The 21,834-nt window shown below is 41.3% G+C and overlaps 1 pseudogene across 5 annotated transcripts; it reads right to left on the minus strand.

The window, feature by feature from the left end:
* Nucleotides 1-1,840: 1,840 nt before the first annotated feature.
* Nucleotides 1,841-13,768, minus strand: LOC147887710 (protein ENHANCED DISEASE RESISTANCE 2-like pseudogene; annotated as a pseudogene). Of its 5 annotated transcripts, XR_015543152.1 has the most exons (3): nt 12,428-13,768; nt 2,389-2,652; nt 1,841-2,291 (listed from the first exon to the last, which is right to left on the minus strand). The product of XR_015543152.1 is annotated as a protein ENHANCED DISEASE RESISTANCE 2-like pseudogene, transcript variant X4 (transcript). The 5 variants fall into 5 exon arrangements; XR_015543153.1 differs by lacking the exon at nt 2,389-2,652; XR_015543151.1 differs by having other exon boundaries at nt 1,841-2,613.
* Nucleotides 13,769-21,834: the final 8,066 nt, after the last annotated feature.

Genomic DNA, 21,834 nt, shown 5'->3' on the forward strand with positions numbered 1-21,834 from the left:
CCTGTTTCCTCTCCTACCCAGACCAGCGGTGTTTGGCAGGTTTCATTCATGAGGCACTCACACACTGCGAAAGGATACTCCGAGCTCGGAGACAGGAGCAGACTTCTTCCTCGATTGATCCCTCTCAGAGCTCTATCGCAGAGTTCTTTCTTCTAGATCACATGGACCCCAACGAGACGAGGCCTCAACATGACTGTGACTCGGAGCCCGTGACCCGACAGCTCAGACAGAGGGTCGCCACACAGATCACACTTGGAGACATCCTCTCCTTGTTTGGAGTTGGAGCCCAACTAATAGGGGTCACAGTAGCCTTGGTTAGACGCGAAGCTACAACCAAGAGACGTGCCAGGACCGCACCTCTAAGTGGTTGACAGCACTCTATTGCCGACTTCATGCCTTCACTGCCTCATCCATCCTGATATCTTGCTCTTACTGGGGATGATGATGATATTGATGATGATGCTGAGATTAATATATAGTCAACCATCAACATGACTATGTTGTACTTAGGACTTAGCACTGCCATTCTGCATTCTTGCATTTTTTGCATTTTGCATTGGTATGGATTCTTGTTTAGTAGCTCCACTACCACAGCTCGTTGTATCAAGATTTTCGTAGTCTCATAGACCCACGATCTTCTGAAGAATTTAATAAACTTTCTTTCTTGGGATCTTAGAAGGAGTGGGAATGGGGAAAAACGCTGAACTTCCCACTCTGTTGAATTCCCTGCAATAGATTAAAAAAGTTCCTCCCTTGCATTGAATGTGTCTCTTGAGTTTGCTTTTTGTTATCTCTGTAGGGATAAATCAGCTTGCCATATTAGAGCCATGTATTATTCTATAGTTTCATGACACTACTCTATATTGATTCCTGTAATAAATAAGCCTTTCCTATAGCATAAATTGCACTTCATTTGACAGAGGATAGAAGATGTTGCTCATTTTCCACCTCTATGGATTTCACATATTGCTCATTTTCCACCTCTATGGATTTCACATATTCTTTCTTCTCTTGGGACCCTAGAAGAAGCAAGAATTGGGAAAAAGGATGAAATTCCCTCATTTTCCACCTCCTCTATGGATTTCACATATTCTTTCTTCTCTTGGGACCCTAGAAGAAGCAAGAATTGGGAAAAAGGATGAACTTCCCACTTTGTTGAACTCACTGTAATAGATAACAGAAGTTCCTTCCCATGAGTGTCTCGAGTTTTGCTTTTTGTTATATCTCTAGGGTTAAATCAACTTGGCATATGAGAGCCATAAATTGTTCTATAGTTTCACGACAATACTCTATATTGATTCTTGTAATGAATAAGCCTTTCCTATAGCATAAAGTGCACTTCATTTGACAAAGGATTGTGTTGATCTTCTATCCTCATCTTGACTATGTCATAATATAGATCGACCTTTGTGATTAACACATTAGAGATATCCTAAATTCTCAGCTGGTATGAAACCACATGTTTTCATGTAGAACATAGACTTAGTGTAGTAACTGTTTCTTAAGACCAACAAATAAGGTATGGTCATCCATGATTTCTTACTTTTTTGGTTGAGCAATGGTAGCGTAGCATGTATCAATATCAAGGAGTGTGATAAAGACCACTTCAAAGTCTTTTAAAAGCAAGAAGAGGTGGTTTTATTAAGCTTTCTAAAAAGATCTCTATGTACAACTCTAGCAACAATTCCTTAAGGCCCCAATTATGGCAGCAAGTGCACTCGTGTCTAATGGAAGAACTTTCTCCTCTTGACTCACCATCAGCCCCACATATTTCATTTGATTCATCCAACATTCCAATTCTTTGCAAGCTTTTTTGCTGCTAATGAGAGTAATTTCCAAGTAAAAACGTCATTTTCTTTGCACATGCAACAAGCTGATCTTTCTATAACCTGATCTATAATTTAAGATCAATGCAGGTGTCCCTTATTGTCTGATACCTGTTATAGAAGGATCTACAATGCCGAAATTCTAGGTGTATTCATAGTTCAAAACATAATATGCAAATACTTTAACCTCTATCTACAAACATGAATCCTTACAAAAGAACATCCTCTGCAGATAGTTCATCATATTATGCATCCTTTTGCTCCTTTTGACCCTCTTTTTTCACCTCTTCAAGTATAAAATTCTCGAGTGGTGGTTTCTCATCACCTCTACGATTCTGTCTTCATATACCTTTCTCATTTAGAACCAATGCAAAATAGTTATGAGCCATTGTGTGTGTGACTGACTGATGAAGAAACTTTCATGGTAGAATGCCAGTCTATGGTAAAGTCTTTGCCATAAAACACCTGACATCACATGATTGACTCTTTTTGGCTCACTCTGTCACTTAAACTTGCCTTTGAATAAACAAAGAATAATGTACTTCCCTAAGAAAGTGCTCACCAAGATAAGGATTGAAGGCTACACAATGACCATATATACTGTAAAACCCTATCCATGAATGATGAGGTGGCAGCCTTTGTCTAGCAAGTGTTACATGACCCTCAAGCCACTCAGTTTGCCATAACCTGGTTGGTGACGATAAAGGACCAAATTGATTGCATTCAATCTATACTTCTTCAAAAAACTCCAGGCTGCTTGGACATGCACATAATTTGATACAGTTACCTAGACATTACCAGCTAGCATTAGCTCCAGTAAGATCTCCTGCAAGACATTCATCCTTCTGGAATGATGGGAAGATACAAACATTAAAAGGTCAATCTCCTAAGTTCAATGAAGTTGTGCATTACTGACTTAAGAAAAAATAATAAACCACATTGTGACTGTAGTCTGACAAAGTCTCTTCCAATGCTCTACTGACTTCACACACTTTCGTACAAAATCCTGACACTAATGGCATCAAAGCAACACCCCTGATGAAGGCTACACTTCGATTGCCAAAAAGCCATTGAACCAACAGCTTACTCAAGTGGGTGCTGGAAAATGACATTAAGCCAGGATATATATTGTTGATAACTCAAACCAACTCACAGAGGCAAACCTTTAACAAAAAAGCTGATCATTTTAAATTCAGAAAGCCAATAGTTAATGCATTTGAATCATCCTAATCTTAAAGAAGATCAGAAACCACATAGCAAGGTTTAGTGGCACTTGTAAAGAGAGTAGGGCCTCAGTGATGATATCACCAAGGGTGTATGGCGCTGAACAAGCAAGCAAAGAGAAGTATGTCAGGCCAACAAGTCATTGAATAGGCACAAAGTATCCTGCCAGGTGGTTGCAATCAAGAAATCAAATTCCTCCATCCCTTTCAAGGAGCCTTCAAGCGTGGACAAGCAATGTTTTATTTCAGTAGTCTAATTAAAATTTGAACAACCATTAGCACACAATATTGGCATTTCAAAAAGGATAAGTCATGGCTCAACTTCATCGCCAAACACATGGAAAGAAAATCATTATTTGAAGGAAATCCATCTAAATGAATTGTCAGCCTTAATCTAACCTTCTTACCAAAACCTACAACTGAAAGAGTAGATCCACGCGATCTACACAGTAGTAGCTCAAACATACACAGACAATGCCAAAAGACATTCGGAGATACAATGCAAAAAGACATTGTGAGATGAGAATGCAGACGACCTTCAGAAATTAAACTAAACACAATAGAATCTTGATTCTCAATTTTCAAATCAACTGTGCTTAACTGTCTAGTTGTTAGTCGGGGAAAATCGATGGTGCCCAGCTACATTGACAACAGCAGCTCCTTCAAGAATGTGTGAATCTATTCAACTGTCTTGTCTACCTGATTAAAAATCAATAGGTGGGTGATTGCTGGGATGTTCTTTCATTGGTGTCGCTATCCAATCTTGCAGCGAGACCAAAAAGTCCCTTTTGCATTATCACAGTGCATGCAAACACACGCTCATCAAAACAATGACACCACAAATTCGCTTCTGCATTATCAGACTGTTACTCCCTACTATCATCCATCTTCCCTACTAGATGCGCTTTTCTTTGCACCAAAATATCCTGAAATGAAGCTCTCTTCTGCACTTGCAAATTGCGTGAAAAAATAAGGGGATTCAGAAAAACACAAAAATAGCGACGTGGTAGCTTGCTATTCTATAATTATCTTGAGAATTCCATCTAAAGAAGCATAATTAGAAATCATAAGTGTATTGCATCATGGTTCCAATTCAACCTTTCAAATTTCTCTTGCTTATCTCAATGATCAATCTCTTAAAAATCATGATCTGGGTGCGATTCCCCATGGATTGTCAGATATAATAGGGCAGCCAATACATCACTACACCCGCAGTGGAACAGGGTTCCCACAGATCATACTAACACTTGGATCTTGAAAATAAAGCACGCACAAATCTGGAAATCTGCACAACAAGATAGGCAACTGAAGATACGTACTACAAAGCTCTAACATTGGTGGGTACAACTATCACAAAAGAAACAAGTACTTCATGTGTAGGCAACCTTGGCACTGGCCTATCTACAGCCATGAGGCTACAAACAACTAAGCAAAACAGAGCACCAATCTGATCCTACAACATCGGCTCTCTCTTCTGAGACATGAAGGGTCAGAGAAAAAGGAGGGGCCTTCAAGACTTTTACGTAATTAGAAGGGGAGTTCAACACTTTACATGATTCCCTTTAAAGAAGTTTGGAAGCAATAATCTCCAAATTTGCCCATCTGAATGAGCCTGTGGAAAGCTTCAAGTTTAATAAGGAGGCAATGATGTGCAACCAAAAGTCCTTCCCGTCCTTTTGGGGGCCTCAACTTTGCATCCACAAGAGAGGAGCAATAGGTAATGAAGGCCAAAAGTTGGCCAACTTAGTGGGGGTTAGGATTCTTAGTACTTGGGGTGTTAGCAAGATAGAGAGGTCAAAGGGGATAAGGAGGTACTATATAAGTATGCTCCCTTCATGTGCAATGCACTTTTGGATGTCACATCTAATCTCTCTCTCTCTCTCTCTTCACACAGACTTCGTATCGAGAGCGGCATAGCAGAGCGGTTACCCAGGGAGAGGCGCATATGCCCACTGTGTGACATGCAGGAGGTTGAGACAGAGGAGCATTTCATCTTCAGGTGTCCTATTTTTACTATAAGATCCGAGGGCGTTTCTACTGCCTCTTCAGAGATAGTTATGGGGTTTCGGCCTGTTTCCTCTCCTACCCAAACTAGCGATGTTTGGCTGGTTTCATTCATGAGGTGCTTAGACACCGCGATAGGATACTCCGAGCACGGAGACAAGAGCACACTTCTTCCTCTACTGATACCTCTCATATCTCTATCATGGAGTTCTTTCAGCCAGATCACATAGACCCCCACAAGGCGAGACCTCGACATGACCGTGACCCGGAGCCTATCACCCGATAGCTCAGACAGAGGGTTGCCTCACAGATCACACTTGGAGACATCCCCTCCTTGTTTAGGGTCGAAGCCCGCGACCGACGGGGGTCACAGTGGCCTTGGTTAGACGCAGAGCTACGACCAGGAGACGTACCAAGACTGCACCCTTGGGGGGGGGGGGGGGACAACAGCGCTCTATTGCTGACCTCATGCCTCCACTTCCACAACCTCATCCATCCTGATGTCTTGCTGCTGCTGATGATGATGATGATGGTTATGATGATGTCGACGATGATATATATAGTCGAGATATGACTATGTTGTACTTAGGATTCAGCACTGCCATTTTGCATTTTTTTGCATTCTGCATTGGTGTGGATGCTTGTTTAGTAGCTCCACTACCACAGCTCATTGTATCAGGTTTTTCACAGTCTCATAGACCCATCGGTCTTCCGAAGACTTTAATAAACTTTCTTTCTTTCTCTCTCTCCCTCTCTCTCCTTCTCCTTCTCCTTCTCCTTCTCCTTCTCCTTCCTGCTCCTCTTCATCCTCTCTCCCTTCCGCTCTTCCATCCCCCTTCTCTAATGTGTCCTTACCCCCTTTTCTACATTGGTATCAAAGCTCCGACCCTGGCACCATTGCTTTTCCCCCTTTCGCCCTTCATTTCAATAGAAACTGCAAGCAATACAAGCTACACATGTGCAACAGCTTTAACGTAGCATCAGTTCCCTACAAATCCACGGTGCTTTGGCACTGGAGACATCCTGCCCAACCTCTGGGTTGTGCATAGGTGCATACAAGCTATGCACAGGAGTTGAGCCCCTTTGGGTGGGTGAGGACCTCCCTAGTTTCATTGCACAGGTGGCTAGTTCCATCGCAGCCTATCCGAACTGAATTGCAGAGCCACCCGATGGCCTCCTTGCTTGCCCACCCGAACGATGTCCACCGAAACCTGTCCGTCATTGGCAGCACCTGAGAACCAGACAAGGTGAAGCAGCCGTTTTTTGGAGGGTACCATGCGAAGGATGGATTTCTCGGACAGATGGATTCGGGGAGTCTCTGCTTGGTATATGGGGAATGCCAGCTAGATGCTTACTGGGGGAGCACGCTCCTCGGGAGAGGCTTTTCACTTTCTTGCTTGGGGTGAAACAAAACGAAAAGCACATGAAATAGGAAAGTTGTATAGAAATGCCTAAGTTCTATCTTTATTGCTCATATATAATAGAGACCTACAATTCATAAATCCCATTACATAATACACAAATGCACATGATAGGTACAAGAGCCATCATGGGCTACACATAAACAGCAAACAGAGTAAGAGGATAAGAGTCCACCTACTTGGCAAGATCATAAGCTTGGTATAATCCATGTCTAATTAGAGCCAACGCTCCTAGACTTCAAAATTAAAAGCTACCTCATGCTAGAGTTTGCAGGCTTTTATAGTTTAAGAAGAAAATTTACCCCAGCAAGCCATGTATGTACTCTGATGCCACATGGTATCCATAGCAATGCTCCCAGTTGGTGGCTTAATAAACAAACTCTAAATTTAACAAACTCTTAATAGCAATGCTCCCAGTTGGTGGCTTAATAAACAAACTCTAAATTTAACAAATTTGTTATCAATCCTCAATCCTACACTACTCATTGAGGGCTTTCTAGCCGTGATAAGCGATCACATAGACTAAGTATGATGTTCTGATACAAATCCTTTCTACTTGAAAAATGATTTTATCCACAATATTGTTCATGGTCAAGAAGTTACTGGAATAGTTACTCCTTTGCAAACTGTTCATGTAGAAGAATTCTGGAATTCAATGTACAGTTAACTCTTCAGTTTTGAAAGATTGCGGTATCTCTTGGGTAAACAAATTCCGACCCAAACAAAATCTTCAACTCAGTCCAAAAGGTATGGAGATTGCTACACAATAGTAGAAGATTGTCGAGGATTCATCTTCCGGAAGTCCTTTCTATTTGAACATAGTACTTAACAAGCACATTATTCCAAAGTATATGATCTCTAAAACCAAGAATATTTTCTGGTACGATTCTCCATGTCCACTTTCTTCCATAGAGAGGTAACTCTGCTAAAAAATAGCATCAGCATGTCTCTTCAAAAATAAAACATGAAATACATTGTATATTTTAGTGGTTCCAACTCATGAGCAACCTTACCAAGCCTCCTCTTCATTTTGTAGGGTCCATACAATTATTTGCAAGCTTAGTATTGGTATTACCCTTTAGGGATGCATAACAACGCTTATGTAATCTGAGATAGACCATATTCCCTTCCTCAACTTCCAGCTCCCTCCTGTCGGCATCAGCATAAGTCTTCATTCTTGCTTGTGCTTTAGTAAAGATTATCCTTTGCCAACTGTAGAATGGCTTCCATTTCTCCAAGTCTTCTTGTGCACTTTGATGCAATCTACTTGTCAACTATAGTTGATGGATGCATGACTTGGCACCCATGTAAAGCTTCAAAGGGACTCGTGGCTATTGGCAAACCTCCCTTTAGTTGAGTTATAACAGAACTCTGCCAACTTCAGCCATTTATCCCAAGACTTTTGTGCCTCAAAGCAAAAATATTTGAGAAACTCTTCTAACCATATTAACTCTTTCAGTCTGCCATCAGTAGCAGGAGTCAACAAAGTTCCCATTAAAGAGAAGAGCTCTTTCCTCAAATTGCTCATGAAACTTGCATCTCGATCACTAACAAATTCCTATAGCAACCCATGCAGCCTGAAGACATGCTCCATATATATATATATATATATGAAGACATGCTCCATATATATATATATATATATAGTCTCTGTCATCCTATCTACCACCATAAATACTATTCCATCCTTTACTAGTGGAGGTAACCCTGTTATGAAATCCATCCTTTTACCTTCAGAAACTGGCAGTGGTCGTAAAAGTCCAAAAGGAATTAAATTATCTTCTCTATTCTGCTATAAGGTTTACATTGCTTGACAAAGTCAATCACATCCTTCCATAACCCCTTCCCATATCTTTACTCTATCATAAGCCCTATTGAGCCCAACATGCCTTGCGAAGGAAACTATGAAATTCTTCCAAAACATAACTTTGGAAGGTAGAATTGGGACTAAGATAGACCTTGCTTTGGTACCATAAAGTCCCCCTTCAAATCTGAAAGCTAGATATTCCAAACTGTAAGATCTTGACTCTTCTTGAATTCCAAGCATCCACTTGTGTGAATTAGAAATCACATGGGTCTGACAAGCCCACATTCTTGAGACTGCATCAGCCACCACATTGTCCTGGTACTCGATATTAAAATCATAAGATTGCAGGAATTCCATCCATCTCTGCTGTTTTTGCGAGAGGGTAAGTTGTGACGTGAAACATCTGAAGCTCCTCATATGATCAATCCTAACTTTAAAATAATTGTCATATAAGTGATGCTTTCACTTCCTGTTGGCATGGATATTTGCAAACATTTATTGGCCATGAGTAGCATAAACCACCTCTTCTTTTGAGAGCTTCCGACTTTCATAAGCAATGATCCCAAGCTGTTGTTTAAGAATGGCACCTGTGCCTCTCCCATTGGCATCAGTCTTACAATAAATGACTCAGAAAATCAGGACATATAAGTCTTGGAGCAGTAACTAAGGCTTGCTTGAGATCGTCAAAAGACGCCTCAGCTTTGGAATCCCAAATGTGGGCACATCTTGTCAGCAAATCTGTGAGTGCAGCTGCTCTATTGGCTGAATGTGAATGAAGCTAACCTGAGAAATCCTTTCAGTTGGATAGAATTCTAAGGCCTTCACCACTCCTTTACCACCTTAACTTTAGCAGGGTCCACTGAAATACCATCAGGTGTAATGATGTGACCAAGGTACTCAATGGTTTGTTCCATAAATGCACACTTGCTTGTCTTATCAAAGAGCTGATGCAATCCCAATACCTGCCTCCAAAAGCAATTGTGCGGCAAAGGGAGATTGGCTATGAGCAATGAAATAATTCTGTGTGGAGCTTTCTTAATTGGTTTATATGCTTCCGCTAAATGGATGGCATGGTCTCCCCCTCTTTGTGCGGCAAAGGGAGATTGGCTACGAGCAATGAAATAATTCTGTATGGAGCTTTCTTAATTGGTTTATATGCTTCAGCTAAATGGATGGCATGGTCTCCCCCTCTTTGTCCTTGCTTGAGATCGTCAAAAGACGCCTCAGCTTTGGAATCCCAAATGTGAATGAAGCTAACCCGAGAAATCCTTTCAGTTGGATAGAATTCTAAGGCCTTCACCACTCCTTTACCACCCTAACTTTAGCAGGGTCCACTGAAATACCATCAGGTGTAATGATGTGACCAAGGTACTCAATGGTTTGTTCCATAAATGCACACTTGCTTGTCGTAGCAAAGAGCTGATGCAATCCCAATACCTGCCTCCAAAAGCAATTGTGCGGCAAAGGGAGATTGGCTATGAGCAATGAAATAATTCTGTGTGGAGCTTTCTTAATTGGTTTATATGCTTCCACTAAATGGATGGCATGGCCTCCCCCTCTTTGTCCTGCAGAAGCTCGGATATATGGACATCTTTCACATGTAAGCCTTTCTCCTTGGTAGAGTTGATGTCAATGTTCAGCACATAAGTTTCTAAGTTTCTATTGATTTGCTCAATATGCTTCACTAAAACAGCCCACCTTGGTATGCTAAGTAGAAATCAGATTCATAGTGAGCTTCCCCAAGCTTATCACCCAATAATGCTCATGAAGCTTAACAGTAACATTGTAGCAAAACGAAGAACGGACAGCGTAATCTCCATTAGCTACCTCCACCCTCAAGCTGTGTTCCAGGTCTGTAGCCAACACTCTCACTCCTTGTAGAGTAGAAGGGTTAATGCTGTGTGCACTACCAGTGTCCAAAAGCAACTAGATATCTCTTCCATTTGTCCCTTCGACGTATTAACGGCTAATAGTCAACCCATGGTAGGCATCTTTTGATATTTGCAAAAAAACAGCCTGTGTATCCCAATATACTTCCTCTTCACCAACTGGTGAGATTCCTCGCAACTCTCTACCTCCACAGAGGTGCTGTGTGCAATCTCATAAAAGTACAATTTCTTGTACTTGGCGTCTCTCTTCTTAAAGCATTTATTACTTTCAAAATCATCACCCCATGGCATACATTCTTTCATCACACCTTACAACTCCATATTCTGAAAGAGTTGGCCTGAACATCAACCTTGGTCAGATGGAAATGAGCAATCTTCTATCTTGTTATCAGAATTGCTTGTACTGCAGAACAAGCTTCAAACTCCTCACAAATTCAATAACCATACTCAGTTCACCACCTCAGTTCTAAAATCTACAGTTCATTTCTCACCACACTAGCAACATAAGCTTTCCTTTCCTCCTCATCCAACAATGTCTTGGTCAGATGTTCTTTCAGCTCATCTTTAACATCTAATCTGTACTTATGTTCTTTCCCGCCACATGCATCCTCAGCCCCTGAACCATGGCCTAGAAATTTGTTTGATTTGACAGTGAGATGAATTGATCCCCTGTTGTAGGAGCTGAAACAGTCTCCTGTTCCAAGTATCTTCTCTTGTGCCCTGATCCATATTAGGTGCCTTACTAAAAAGGCCAGCACCGAGATGTTTGAATTATATTTTCACTAAAACAATTCTACCAACTAGATTGCTTCATCTCAAGTTTTAGGCTTGGAAAGCGACACATCTGAAGCAAGACCCCCAAGAAGACCAAGTATAAACTTCCACCATCTTCATTTAATCGTCAGCTCCCTTCTCCAAAATTGTCTGATATAATTCCTAACTGAACCTTGTTGGGTGGGCCAACTCTTACCGCTAGCAAATGTATTGATCCGGGAGCAAGGGAGAAACAAAGGTAAGGATGACCTCATGCTTGAACAACTCCTATGATAAAATCTCATGCTTGATACCTTCCTGAACCTCCTGCATCATATGCCTCCACCAAGCATGTGCATTGTCCTCCAAATGAAAAGAAGCAAACTGGATGTTAACTTTGTCACCTTTTGGGTATCACCGGAAATAATCCTCGATTTCACTAATCCATTCTTCAAATTCATTTGGGGAACTACTACAATCATACTTCAACAGGCTAATTTTATCCTTCATATCCCTCTTCATTAGCAAGATTACGAGCTTTTTACATATCATAAGCCATGGATTGCACAAACTGTGGACATCTCACCACCTCCCTGACCTGAGGATCAAACAAATTGTAAGCCCTTAACTGGAGTCAAAGTCTCATTATTCTTAAGAGTTACACCTGTCATTACTGGGTCACCATGATCCATAGAATCGATAGACATTTGTGGGGAATAAGATCTACTTACAGGATCAAAACCGGTCTGGAAAAATTATCCCCTCCCCTGCCTGAATAAAGTGTAATGCATAGACTGCTAGACGTCAGCATGCGTTCTTTTGACAACAAAGGGACTCAGTTCTACCATGCTACAAACGCAGCATTCCTCTTGACGCAACGAGCAGTTACTAAGAACTCGACCTGCATTGCAGGATGGAGTTCATGTGCAAAAGTAACCACCGCCTGTAACCATGCTAGGTAACGCCAATTGTTTGCAAGAAAAACCATGTGAGTCTACACAGATACATGCTGTTATCAGAGAGCTTTCAGATACTTCACACGTTTAGATTAGGTCAGCAAAAACAAAAAGCAAAAAACACATGATAGTTGAATATACCTAGATGAATCCAGGAACATTCCCAAACTCATCCTCTAAAAACACAACATAGTGCAGTTTCAATCTCACGAGAGTCACTCATAAGATTGAGAACCATAAACTCCATCATGCATAGCAGGGACTAGCTACTATGACATCCCCACCGACGTCATCAGAGCCAACAGTGGGTGTAGACCATAGTATAAAAGTATGCTCTCACACATACAAATCCACACACCCACACATGATAGTTGAAAACTACAACGCACGAGCATAAACGTTTGGAAGACGACCTTTAATCTCGTGAACATTTGAAAGAATGGCAGACATATAAAGTCCAGAAGCGCATGGCATTTCCGATGATATTGCTATAAAATTTTAAACAAAATTGATGCCATACTTCCATGGCCGCCCCCTTTCTCACTTACCTAGTTCAGCTCGTGGGTGCAATCTGCACCTGCTGTTCTCCTTCTTCTGCCTCAATCTTCGGTTTTGCTGTATGTCCCCGAAAAGATATTCCCCTGCTAAAGCGTCTCCAGGAGGAACCAGAGCCAGGGCTATGAAGAGATGCTTCTTGGGAGACCTCAACCGGAACTGCTGAGCTCATCTGAATTTGCGCAATTCGGACAGCACCTAGCAACCTCTCTGGAAGCTCCTCCTCTGTCTGCGCCTCTACTAAGAAACCCATATCTACGGTGACAGTACTCACGTAACCAAGAGCGAGATGCACAATGGCACTCGCTAGGGTGGAAGACCCGATATCCACATCGATCTCTAAGTAGTTCGGACCTCGAATGTATCGGCAGGTTAAAGCTTTTCCAAGCAAGCAAGCCGCATAATTGCCCACCGTGGCACGCACAATCCAAGGGCCTCGAACGATCCTGTTTACCAGCTTGAATCGACTGTTCCTAAAGGTATCGTCCTCGTGTATAAACCTATGGAAGAGAGAGCCCTTCGGAATCTGTTCTTCGGTGACGAAGTAGAATACCGCACTATGATGATCTCTGCCGGGAACTTGCAAATTAACTGCAAAAATGAATGCATTGTGACCTTCCCCACGCTGGTGAGCCTTCTCCAGCGCTTGAATCACACGATTGTCGGGACGAGAGAGAACGTGATCGAGTTTGAATTTGGACTTGAGCCAGTCCACCCCAAGGGGCTGCAGGAGCCAGTCTGCAGAAGCTACTTTCTGCTTTTTGCTGAAATACTCGGGTCCACGAACGTGAAACAAATCTCCAGGAGGAGAAGCCCAGCCGTTGACACCGTTCTCCAATGGAACGAGCTGCAGGGGGCCAGAAGAGGCTATCAATTCCTTCCAATCAGGGGCATTGTGAGCGGATAGATCATCGCACGACATTGCAGAGGGCTTGAAGGCAACACAGCCGAGGCAAAAAGGATTCAAGGAGTGCCAGCGGACCGCAAACCATGCATTTGGTCTGATAACGTCAATGCAACAACTCACGACCTACAAGCAAGGGCGGCAACTAAAGAAGGGCACAACGGACAAGACACGTGATGCGAAGAACCGCAGATCCGTCCGCCATAGCCAGATGGCGATCGTGGCTACGGCAAAAAAGCGGCAAAGCTAAAAGGGAAGAGAAGGGGAGCTAAAAGTGGCTGGATGCAGGCTTTTCAAGATCAAAAGGAAGGTCGAAGAGGAGGCTGAAGCCATAGCTGAGCTTGAGAGCAGCCATAGCCGAGCTTCTGAGGTGCAACCGCCATAGCTGAGCTTGGCTCTACTCTTCTGAGAGATTTTTGATATCCTTCAATTCCAGCAAGAATCCAATGTTTGTTTCAACTTTGGATTATCATTTTTTAATCTTCTTATTATTTTCATGGAAATATTTACATGTCCCCCTCCTCGACATTCCCCTTGAGAACATAGCCTCCCCTCGTTTCTTCCCAACCCTCTCTTGGAATGTCCCATCCCTCAACCTTTTAGTCACATTTAGATGGCATCCCTGTGTCCCCCGTCTCAGGACCGCACAGATTAGACCTTCGTCTGTCGGTTGAGATCAAACCTCCACTGTCCAATCAAAACACCTTGCACGTGCACAATTTGCCTCCCCAAAACCGGTGGACAAGCATCCACATGGCGACAACCCATCCCTCCCTGTTGCCACTCCCCTTTAAAGTTGGGAAAGGCCACATATCGCCCTTTCCGATCGGAGTCCAGTAGGATTCTGGCTTTTGAAAAGGACTCCCCATGGACCTTCCCTACTCCATCAACAATAATGGGAATTTGTGCTACAGATTTCCACCAGCTCATTTTCCAGAATCACCGATCGGTAAAATCGACTAGGTGACCAGCAAACCAAATCAACATCTTGCGATTAGCACCACATAAGAGCCCTTCGATCAAGGTGGCAATTAAGACCCACACATGTTGTAGAGTCATTGAACATAAACCTCTCTACCAGTCTAATCCTTTAAACAATGATAATGATATCAAGGAAATAATTGTAGAGCTTCTCTCATTAGGGTATATGAGGCCTTCCTCATGCCCTTCTGTAGCCCTCATTGTACTTGTGTCCCAAAAGGACAAGTCTTATAGACTGCCTCTAGAGCACTCAATAAGATCATCACAGGGTCGAGGGCAGCTCAGCCTACAAAACTTGACCAATTTTTGTAAGTAAGGTCTTTTCTTTTTTGAAGGGCTAACCACTCTCCAATAAATTCGACAAGTTTGTTTTTAAAAGATAATAATGATAATAATAATAAGATCCTCAAAGAAGTAACTACTTGGAAAATAGCCATCAAAAGAAGGCAAGTTCTCTTCAACCTCTATGAGAACCATCACTAGAATCTTTAAACCCTACTTCAATAAGTTTGTAATTGTGCCTTGTTAACATCCTCATCTACTTTATCCATGAAGATTATGTTTAACACTTGAACAATAGATATGCATGTCTCTCCAAGCATCAATTCTGCATTAATTGTAGAATTGTTCCTTTCTCATGCTTTCCTTGAAGTATTGTGTTTCATGATGGAGTGAGCATTGATGAAGATAGGTGAAGGCCACTCTTGCTCAGAATTAAGGTGCATGAGTGTAGGAGTTTACTTGGCTTGAAATTGTAATAGGAAACATATTCCCTACATTAAAGGACTTATTTGTCTTTTTCTGCTCTTGCAAAGAAAGATAAGCCATGTGTATGGACAAAGGATCAGCAACGAGCATGTAACAAGCACGAAGCATTCATTGCAAAAGATAAGCCATGTGTATGGACAAAGGATCAGCAACAATCGCAAAGTATTCATTGCAAAGGATCCTAGAGCAAATCTTTTAGATTGTAACATGGCATTTGAAGTTTTACGTCATGCAAGCATATAGCAGGTTTGATGTCACAATAAAACCATCCAATGGCTTTCTAAAGTACAATTCTTGTAGATGCAAAGGTGAATTGTCCTACCACGATAAGGAACTTTATGCCCATGTGAAGTCTCTCAAGCAATAGAGACATTACTTGATTGATCAAAGGTCATCAACACGACTCATTAGCTCCTTGAGTATTTGACAACTCAACAAAGCTTGGCAATTTTGAATATGTCGTGCATCCTACATGCAACAGTATTCTTTGGTAATCAAGTATAAGATAGGGAGTAGACATAAGGCATGTTGATTGCTTAAGTAGGCTACCTAACCATACCCAACCATTCCATGATTGGGATTATCCATTGCTCTTCTCTGGTTGAAACCAGAGAGCATTTTGTCAAGAGTTTTGATCGTAGGACATATGGTGTTTGAATGATCTTCCTCACGAGCATTAAGAATTATCTTATTAGGATTGCTTAGTACATGATAGCCCTATCTACTATCAATGGTGCTAGTACATAATAGCCGCATGTACTGAGCAGTCCTAACTTGCGAAAAAGCATTGGGAAATCCAGTAGTGCCGTTGGGTAAAATGAATATTGGCAATGGTTAAATGCGATACAATTCACTAATGTGAGACTGAAAGATTTCGATTAGTCAACTAATGTGAGATGAAAGATTTCTATTAGACAACTAATGTGAGACAAAAGATTTTGATTAGACAACTAACATGAGACTGAAGAATGAGAAGGTCAGGCTCAATGAACTCAAAGATTTTGATTAGACAAGAAGGTCGGGCTCAATGAACTCTCTCCCTATTTAAGTGTAGTATTTAAGTGTAGTGTAGACACAACTAAGAGCCCATTATGAAATCTAGCCCCAAAAGTTTGACTGCCGAACCAAACTTTGTACACTGATCCACTTATTGTCGATCCACCTATTGCAAATATATGGCATACCTACAAAACTTTGGAACGCTTTTTTCTATCTGAAAACAATGTTGGATGGCATCCTCGCAGAAACAGACCCGGAGAAGGAGGAAAATAATTGCAAGGAGGACATGCTTCGGTGGTGGGTGTATTACTTAGAGTCGGCAGAGATGTGAATATCAATTTCCTTGGATATTGTTTTTCCTGCTCCTTTAAGGTACTTGTCAAGCTCATGATATAGGTTTCTTTTGGCAGCACATGATAGAGGCGCGAAGATGTATAGAGCACAAAGACCAGGATGAAGAGGATCCCCAGTGAAAGGAGGAGTTACTATGGGCATACAAGTCAGTAGAGTCAAGCAAGCAATGTGTAATCCGAGTGTGCGAAGAGGTATGCCATTGTCAATCAGACTAGCCTAAAGAGCTAGGAGATGCTTGCTATAGAGAGACTGATAAGATAGTTGGGAGTCTGGAATTTCCTTGAGCCGTAAAATGTCGTCGTATCTTGAAAAAATAAAAATCTTGCAGACATTCCTTGGACTTGTGGACTTTCTCATGGTGCTCATAATACTTGATTTTGTATCGACCTGCTTCCATGTTAGTACTTAAATGTTTTAAGTAGTCCAGTGGTTGAAAATCTAACGGTTAACGATAACTAGTCTAAAGGGCACTATTTTAGTATAGCACTGTGCAATAAATTTTAGGATAGCATGGCAATAGTGTAGGGATAGCACGGTAGTAGTGCATGATAAGTTATCGCCAGCGTGGTGGTTGGTTGCACTAGGATATTGACAGCCACCAACGCAATGGTTTGCTTCTATTATTACAAGATGAATGGATTTGTAGGATGTGTGGATTCATTATGGGAAACCAGTGCGATGGTTGTTGGGATATACTAAAAATAAGCATGGGATGAAATCTGATGGTTAACAAAATGCTAAACAGTTGAAAGGGGACTATTTTAGTATAGCACTGTGCAACAAATTTTAGGATAGCACAGTAGTAGTGTAGGGATAGCACGACAGTAGTGCAGGATAAGTGATCGCCAAGTACGGTGGTTGGTTGCACTAGGATATTAACAGCCACCAGCACGGAGGTTTGCTTCTATTAACATGAATGGATTTGTGGATGTGTGGATTCGTTATGGGAAACCAACACGGTGGTTGTTGGGATATACTAAAAACAAGCATGGGATTTCCCGTTTAGGATTTACAAAAACAATTTAATAAACCAGCACGGTGGTTGTTTGGGATATACTATAAAGAAGCAAAGTCTCAAATACAAATTCCATTTTCTAGGACAAGTGGACATATTATTTCCTTGTAATGAGACTACATACATTTTCTTAGTACTATCTCAGCTGTCCTCGTCCACCTCTCCACACCAAGATGTGCTCATGTGTGTCTAAATCCAATTTGAAAAAAATCTTGCCCTTCTTTCGTTGTGGCACAGATTGCATCTGGAACTTAATAGCTCTTACTAGATGAGAGTACACACATGTTTGTGGGCTCTTATGTAGCAGTTCGCAATTGCAGCCCCTCTTGGATGTTTTTTGGTACCAAAAAGCTTCGACAACTACATTACACTTCTCATAGGTTGTTCCCCAATTATCCTGAAATGTTTCCTCAACCTTGTGCTTAGGTTTTGTGCACTGCAACAGAAAGTATGGGTCATCTTCCTCGTTCTCCCCAAATGCTGCGACAAGTGCAAAGTTATCCCTCTCTTCTAGATAGTCAATGAGGTCATCGAAACTCTCCCCAAACTATGGCGAGTCATTTGTCTCTCCATTGTTTGTCACTCCATCTGAATGTAGAGGGAAAACTTGAACTCGCTCCCATGTCTTCACAATTGTAATGTTCTCACAATCATCATGATCCCCTATGACGCACGCACTGCAAAAGCAAGAAAGTTTTCTTGTTTTAATTAGTTGGTCATTTCAAAAGCCCCATAAGCTGTGCAAACCACGAACTCCTTTAATTTTCTTGCAATCATGCTAGCTTCTCCTTTGCACTTCATCCAACACTCTGCGTACTATAGTATTCTTAAGGCTTTGTTTACTGTATGTTGAATGCGCGCCTGTGGAGAGGTTGGTTGTAAGCCATGTTACAGCATCATGGGCATCATTGAGTTTTTCTTGAGGGCATGCTAATTGGTGTTTAAACATAGCTTGCTTAATAACAGCACCACATCCATCATGTTCACCCTTGCCATGGCTAGACCCAAAGAAATTCCACATCATGTCTAGACCGGTTAGGGAGTTGAACCTTGAGACGAAGTAAAATCCACCGAGTGATTTAAATTGAGAGGTAGCACCATCTAACCACACCCAATGTTGTTTTATATTTTTCTGCATGGGGATTTTTATTTTTCAGTCATTCCCAATGCAGTAGAAAAGCATGCTACACAAATAAGGTGTCATGTTCCCTATAATCTGAAATGTAGAAATGGTACTTACATTGCACTGACCTGGACTCCTGTGAGTCAGCAAGCAGATTGGCATCAGGCGTGGAAGAATCAAGCAAATGACTATACGTGATATGCACAAGAATTGTTATATGCCTGTTGTACCAGTGAGCACTTTGTATCTCATCTTTTTCTTGAAATGAATAATTTTCAGCAAAATCTATGACATATACAATAGTGTCATGGGGAAAATTGGCAAGGCACGTCCTGAATAGCTTATCTTGCCAACAACTGGCCGTGAAATTGTGAAGCACATATTTTGGGAGGGATTTAATCATGTGACCTATAAGCTCCCTTGGCTGGGTGCTCTTATAGGATAGTAGCCATGTCTTTTTATTGGGTCCTTCAACATTGACATTTTGAAATCTCCTCCATTTTAGAGCAACATGGTTGTCTTCCTTCATTTCATTTGGACAGACGTTGAATGTCTTCTTCTTTAGCTTCAAGCTGCAATGTTTGCATGTACCGCGAATGCATTCATTCTAGTGCCACTCACGGTCTCCCTTTGAACAAACCACTAGCTCCCACAGAGACCCTTAGGCTACAAAACTTGCCCTTCCTTGCAACACACGATGAGGATCCAGGTGGCCTATAGACTGCGCATTCATCGAGGAGGCATGGGCATCGATCCCCATGGAGCAATGCTCCAACATGACCAGATCTCAAGTAATTCATAGCTTGCCAGGCCAGGTCAAAGTCTATGTGTGTTTTGCAACAAGAAACATTCTTGTCTTTGAGTTTCCTGATGTACAAGCACTTACAATCCTCAAAGCTCCTCTTCCCAATTGAAATGTCCGGATTCTAATCCAGAAACTTGAGATACAATTTCGTTTGCTGACCCAACATGCGGGAACAATAGAATAGTGAGCCCCCTTTTTGCTACTACTAAAAGAAGACAAAACACAGTCTAATTAAAGTATATAATGAAGCAAAATAATTTTCAACCATCGCACTGGTTTAGGACAGTCACAATTTCAATCACCGGGCTGGATTAGGACACGTTTAGGATAGTCAACCATCGGGCTGGTTTAGGACGTCCTTAGGATAGTCAACCACCGAGCTGGTTTAGGACAGGTTTAGGACAGTCACAATTTCAACCACCAGGATGGTTTAGGACACTGTCACAATTTCAACCATCGGGATGGTTTAGGACATTGTCACAAATTCAACTACCGAGCTAGTTTAGCCTTACGGTCTCAACTTCACATATTAGATAATAACAAGTATATTGTTTTTCATTTCTGAATTTCACTATTAGAAAATAACAATATATCGCTTTTCATTTTTGAATTTCACAATTTCAATCACAATTTATGTTAGTAACTTCTTGTTGTTTGATGAGAACCGGCACCGGTTGGTTTAGAAATTTTTGCATTAAGAGCTTCCTCATATATTTTCTTGCTTCAATAAAAGATTTCATGTTCTATTGGAACATTCATATGCAATATTGGACTTATGTTGAGCTAGTACAATCGTAGGTTGCATCTTGGATTACTCTTTCTAGCTAGAAGCGAATAATGATTCACTAGTATGTTCCATTGAGACTTTAATGTGAACATTATCGCTCTTCTAGTTGCATTCCTTTGGAAGCATTGTAGCTCAAATGGAACACCTCGTTGCGGAGTCTCTAGCTACACTAGATATTGACTTGAATTTCTTCCAATCATTTCCACTCAATAGAAACATCTTCTTGGTTTTGACTCATTTACTTGAATATGCATATAATGTCAAGGACTTGATATCAAAGCTAGTCTCCGTGGGGATGACTACATCTTCGAGCCAACCAATCTAGAAGAAGCCATTTTGAAGTTCTTAGAAACAACCTACGATTCCAATGCTAAATTACATTCCAGGTGTTATTCTGGAGACTTTCGATTTAGATTTAGAGATAACAAATCATATAGAACTTAGGAAAGTTGTAAGCATAAAAAACAATTCAAAATCCACGTTGATTAGCCCCAAAGCTATTTTGCTATTCGACATGGTGGAGAGTAGTTGCTTTGTTTTCCCTAGAACAACAACTACACACCATCAATGTAAACGAGGGCGGAATTTGCTATCTTGGACAAAACTACTAATAGAACAAACACTGTGTGGTAGCAAGTATATCATTGCAAAGTTTAAGAGACTATATCCAATGACAAAAATGATAGAAAAGCAAATATGCTCAAAAGTTTACAAGATGTGTAGTGATAGAGCAACCACATCTCACGCAATTCCAACACACAAGCAAGACAGAGTGGGAAGTACTAGACATTCGAAAGGAAGCTTGAAGTATTTCAAATTTATCACAGTAACACCCCTTCCAATCCTTGTGCTTCTTATAGGAATCTTTTCTTCATGAAACAACTACAAGCACCGAATTTCATTGCAATTGCCATGCTCGAAAATGCATACAATGCCATCGGTGAACAACATATCAAACTTTTTTGCAAATGTGCGAACTCCCTGAATGCCAATAAACTGCCAAATTTGTGTGCAAACTCATTGCTACAATTCAGCCACCCTAGCTAAAGCACGTCTACTGCCCATAAGAATACCATTTACCCAAATCAAAGAGCTAAACCACGAGGGGCAATACAATCTGCCAGGGAGCATAATCAATGTAATGGTGAACATAGAGAAAGCACATCAAATATTGCCGTGTTTCTTATGTGACAATGCGTCATTGCTAGTCCGCATTAAATGTAAACTAGAGTACAAGCATTGTTACATGAGTTAATGAAAGCTCTTCAAGAGCTTATCTCAACACCGCTATATGTGCAGAGTAATGTGGCCCTTAGCCATGATTGGCTTAACCACATTAATTCATTGCATGCGATGCTATGGGCAGAGACTATCCATGGCACAATCCAGAAAACGCTGATGTGTTGGACACAGACACACTACTGCATGGACAATACTCTTTGCAGCAAGTTGTTGACTACAATGATTTCGTCACACATGTTGCGCCATCTGAGGGAAATCATCCTCTTTGCCTTTTTAAGGACTCCTACTCCCAGGAGATGTGTTTCCCGAGCAAATAGATACAATGAGCTATGCAACTGGAATTACGAGGCAAAACAATTGGAATCAATGAGGCAATTGGAATCAAAGAAGAAATCGAAATGTGCAAACAACATGGGGTTAAG

This window comes from Dipteris shenzhenensis, chromosome 22 (assembly GCF_047967505.1).
Source record: "Dipteris shenzhenensis isolate YYH24624 ecotype China chromosome 22, Dip_SZ_1.0, whole genome shotgun sequence".
In the NCBI taxonomy this organism is placed as follows: Eukaryota; Viridiplantae; Streptophyta; class Polypodiopsida; order Gleicheniales; family Dipteridaceae; genus Dipteris; species Dipteris shenzhenensis.